Genomic DNA, 4,881 nt, shown 5'->3' with positions numbered 1-4,881 from the left:
CTCTGGAACCAATTGTGCTGAAAAGGCCTCGGTGTTTGGAAAGGACAAATCATTACTTATATTCCATTCGGCCAACCACCGCCGAATATCGGGGTACTACAATACCACCACCTTAAATTGGAGATGTCTTCGGCTCCATAATATATTCGCAAGCCCAGATCTCCGACGTTATCTGCCCCTCATGAGAAGCACCTAGACCAACCCTGTTCAGCGTACCTTCCCACCCTCGGCAAGTGACCCGTCGTCGGCTCTGATACCATTTGTAATGACCCGTCCCTCCACCGATACTGTCCCCACTTAGCCACTGCGGTCATCCGGCAGTGTGGGGTTTTCAACGGGCATCGCTGCGGTAATTCAGCAGTAACTTCCCGGATGGTCACCCATCCCTGGATTGCTCCCCCGAGCACGCTTAACTGCAGAGTTTTCTGCCAACTCTGAAGCCAATTGTGCTAAAAAGGCCTCGGTGTTTGGAAAGGACAAATCATTATTTATATTCCATTCGGCCAAACACCGCCGAATTTTGGGGTATTACAAAAAACCACACAGTATCTGCTTTATTAGCAAGACACATGTAGTTAGTAAAAGTCATGCATCATTTAGCATAGAATACGCAATAAGAGAGATGATCAATAATCACCTTGAACACAACGCTGGATCCACAAAAGTTGTTTCTCCGTCTTCTTTCCTTTACTATAATACGCTGTCGATAAGGAGGATGCAATAAATTACTTAACCAATTTCAAATCCATCTATTGAACACCATAGTCAAATCCAACTCAATAGTTCTCGAGGAATTACTGTTTTTCCACTGCTTATGAGAGCCTTAACAAATACATCATTTGAAAGAATATCCAGTTTCTTTTTCTCTTCCCCCTGCAATCAAAGACGAACATATCACTTCTTAGTAGCTAGCTCCAACAAAAAGTGAGTAAGAACTGAATTTAACTTTTATTACCAGCAAGCTTCTCCTTCTGCTAATCTCAGTATCGCTCAATCAAGCCCCTTCCAAATGCATCATCCACACAAAACTGACCACTCCCACTACTTCTTAACCTGAACTGTAAACAACCATGACAACCCATTAGCTCAAACATTATATCTTCAATTACCAATCAATCACAAAAACAGACAAAAAACCAAAAAAACACCAAAATTACCTTAATAGCAGTTAGAACAGCACCATCAGCACTACCAGAAGCAATCCCAACCCCTTGTAGTTTCTCTGCCGAAAATAGGCCGGAATTCCAAATACCCTGCATACACCTTCCAATCAATTCATCATCCATTAGTTAGATGCAGGACATAAGAACAAGACAAACAAAATCTCAAGTAAGGAACAAGACAAGAAAAAGGATATATATCGAAGCAAAGGCGGAAGAACTTACCAAAATCAAAACTATATGAATATATAACGAAGTGACAAGAAATGTAAGACATAAGAACAAGACAAGCAAGAGCAGAAGCAAAAGGATTCTACTCAAAAATGTCTCATGTTGAAAGTCATAATAGCAAAAGCAGAAGTAGTTCAGTCACCTGAGTATGAATGTTTCCACATCCATTCTGCAGCTTCAATCACCTCCCTGCTATGTTCATCTAGTTGCACGCCCAGCTGCAACTCATTCTGCTATTCCCAACAATTCACAGCCAAACAACCGCCATAACTCAGCCGTCAATAACACAACAACACCACTTTTTGACCTAAACATCCTTCGTTATGAGATCAAATTGCATCACCAGAACCAGCATCCTCTTACCCTTGGAAACATTAGATTAAACCCATTTGCATATAAAATCAACAACAACATCTCAACTAATTCAACCAATCTTTGTCTTCTATTGCTTGAACCAATTACCGAAAGTAACCAAACTCACCACCATTCTGATGCCATCTTCATTAAACATACCTTCCACACTCAACCTTCTTGTAATTTCAGTTCACCGCCTAACTCATCTGAAAATGCTCAAACAAGCACCCATTTCAGCCATCATCACAGCAAACAACTCACTTCCTCGGCAACTTCTTGTTCTTGGCCATCTCCTCCATTTTCTTCTTCCACCACTGCAACAAACTAAATCCATAATTTCTTCTCAGAATCGAATTTACCTTCAACACCATCAAGAACAAATATACACAAACTGAAATCTATCTAAAATCAAATCAATTTTATGGGTAATAGAGATTTAATGCTTCTTATTACAGATATGAAGACCGATTTTCGATTTTCGATCAAGATTAAAGATAGAAATTTTTTCCATAGTTTAAGATCAAGAAACCCTAGAATTTTTTGTTGAAATTTATCGAGATTTTGATCTCAAAAGCAAGATTGAGATGAGATATTAAAGATCTAAGCTCTAACGTAATTTGATAGAGAATTTTTATATGAAATCGACGATTTTAGTTCTCAACACTCAAAATATTTGTTTTCTGAAACCCTAAAAATAGACAAAGAAATCGTAAAAATTGAAAAACTATGAACACTTACCCAGACCGAAACACTGATTATGATTGAACATCTGTTATGATAAAAACAACATCTCAATTGCAATTAATCGAAACCCAAAATCTAAGAGGGAAGAGAAGGAGAGGCAGGAGGAGAAAAAAAGATAGAGAAATGAAAATGAAGAGAATACTCGAGAGGGAATGGGGAGGAAAAAATTAAGTTAGGGGAAGGAACATCCTCTAGTACAAATGAGTCTGGGGTAGAAAAAAATTTCACGCATGTGAGTGGAACACACACAAACTCCAGGTGTTACGACCTAGGTGTGACTAGCGTGTGGCTGGCATGCCTGTAAAAAAATTTCGTAACGCCTGGCCTATGTTACGAATTGTTAAAAAGTTCGTAACGGTTGGATCCTGTTATTTTTTTGTAACGGCCATTTGTAATGAGAATTTCGTAATGGCCAATAAGCCGTTACAATTTTTTTTTACTAATTCGGGAATTTGGTGTAGTGTTTGTTACCATTTTTTCTTTTCTGACTTTGTGGCTCAGCTAGTTCAACTAGTGATTTTTTATTTATTTTGAACCTGTATTTTATTTCCTTATTTCCATCTCTCCTATATGGACCATACAAGGTTAACTAATTTTACAAATATCTTGTGCATATAGACTCAAATATGATTGTTGTCGAATAATCTAAACCCTCATAAATGATCTGAACTAGCCTAACCTTCTCTAAACCATGGTGAGGACACTGCGCTAATAAATCATTAAACCTTTCCAAATACATGTATTAAGATTTCCCCTCTTGTTCAGAAAAAGTACATATCTGCGTCATAATAGACGGTGTTTTGTGCCTAGGGAAATACTTATGTAAAAAGGCAGATATAAGTTGTTCATAATTTCAATTGACTTGGAAGTCAAAATATATAACCAGGACTCGGATTTGTCTCTCAAGAAGAAAGGAAAGAACCTAAGTTTCAATGCATCATCATCTAGCTAGGTCCTTAATTCTTAGATTTCAACTCGTATCTAGCCGTAGTAGCAGGTAATTTAATGCACGAGGGTCAGTTAGACCTAGTTGGGAACTGTAATATTTCAAAGTTGTAATTGCTGGCATGGTCAAAGTACTAGGGGTACTACCCTCACTCAGAGAAAAGTCCTCAAAACTAAAATTTCCAAAAACAGGGCTCTTTAAAGAAGAGTCTTCGAGCTCCCTGCTTTCACAAAAAGAACAGACTAGGTTTATCACTAATCAGGAGACCTAGATTGTTCTTTTCCAATCCCGTTATCTAATGACCTCGGGCATACACTAAAAAAAGAAAACTAAAAAGAAAAATCCTAAAATGAAGGGAAGTTCTAAGAAAACACACACAAGGCTGACTCCACCACAACAAGCCTATTGATTCTAGCAAACAAAAAGCATGATGGCTCCCTTAGATTGTTTCTAGACCAGCTTATATTCCTCCAAAAGAAACTCGTTAGAATTTCATCAAACCTCTCTGGAATCAATCTGAATATAAGTAAGTTAAATAGAGACAGGAGAAGCTCAAGGGATCTTGAATACCCCCGCCTCACTGGAAAGGTTTCCTTGGGCTACAGGGCGGCTCTCTCAACTTACAGTAATCATCATGAACTTCGAGATAAGCTTAATAGAGCAACCAATATGTCTTTTTAACGACTTTCCTATTAAGCTCGTTACCCTATCGGTCTCGTTCTAGTCAAAATTTTAAGTATTAGGTTTGCGTAGGTTACGTGTTCCTAAGTCGAGAAAGAAGTGAGTCCTTATTTTGATTTGTCCAGGCCTTACCTTTTACTAGTAATTAAAAACCGTGTTCAATTCCCTGACATATATGCTACGAAGGAAGACAGTAACCCGCTGACAGGGGGATTCGCGGGTGTTTACAAAAAATTACCTCCCGTTCCAGATGGGGGATGAACCGCTGAAGTCGACTCAGGCCACCGAATCCTATGTAAGAGTACGAACCCGAGGAGCCGAGGCAATATCGTAATTGTCGTCCTTCCCTATGCAGTTTAATATTTAATTACCCTTCCTTAGGGTTTAAAAATAAAAATAATGTCCAAACTTTCAAAGTCCAAAAGAAAAGAAAATTACAAGAATAAAAGATATCGTAATACAATTTCTAAAAAGAAAATCTAAAAAAATTAAAAGGAAAGTAAAACAAAAATTTAGAAACCTAAAAAAATAAATAAAATTCTTTGTCTTTTTTCCTTTTCTTTTTTCTTTTATCTTTCACTCCAAGTCTTTTAGTCACCAAAGTCTTTGGCTCAGTTTCTTTTCGATCCAAACTCCAAACCTGTAGCACAAAGATAAATACCCAAAGAAACGTAAAATAAAAAAACGTAAAAATAATAAAAATAATTCTAAAAACTCTAACTTAAAAAAAAGTCCGCGTCAGCGGCGCCAAAAGTTGATGAGATT

The 4,881-nt window shown here is 37.6% G+C and overlaps 1 long non-coding RNA gene across 2 annotated transcripts; it reads right to left on the bottom strand.

The window, feature by feature from the left end:
- Positions 1 to 399: 399 nt before the first annotated feature.
- On the bottom strand, positions 400 to 2,634 carry LOC113353439. Of its 2 annotated transcripts, XR_003361287.1 has the most exons (7): positions 2,484 to 2,634; positions 1,534 to 2,069; positions 1,158 to 1,263; positions 956 to 1,058; positions 799 to 873; positions 638 to 700; positions 400 to 549 (listed from the first exon to the last, which is right to left on the bottom strand). It is a non-coding gene; the product is annotated as an uncharacterized LOC113353439 (long non-coding RNA). The 2 variants fall into 2 exon arrangements; XR_003361286.1 differs by having other exon boundaries at positions 638 to 873.
- Between the last annotated feature and the right edge of the window lie 2,247 nt (positions 2,635 to 4,881).

Source organism: Papaver somniferum, chromosome 2 (assembly GCF_003573695.1).
Source record: "Papaver somniferum cultivar HN1 chromosome 2, ASM357369v1, whole genome shotgun sequence".
Classification (NCBI taxonomy): Eukaryota; Viridiplantae; Streptophyta; class Magnoliopsida; order Ranunculales; family Papaveraceae; genus Papaver; species Papaver somniferum.
Note: the sequence above shows the minus strand (reverse complement) of the source record. Positions and strands in the feature narration are given on the sequence as shown.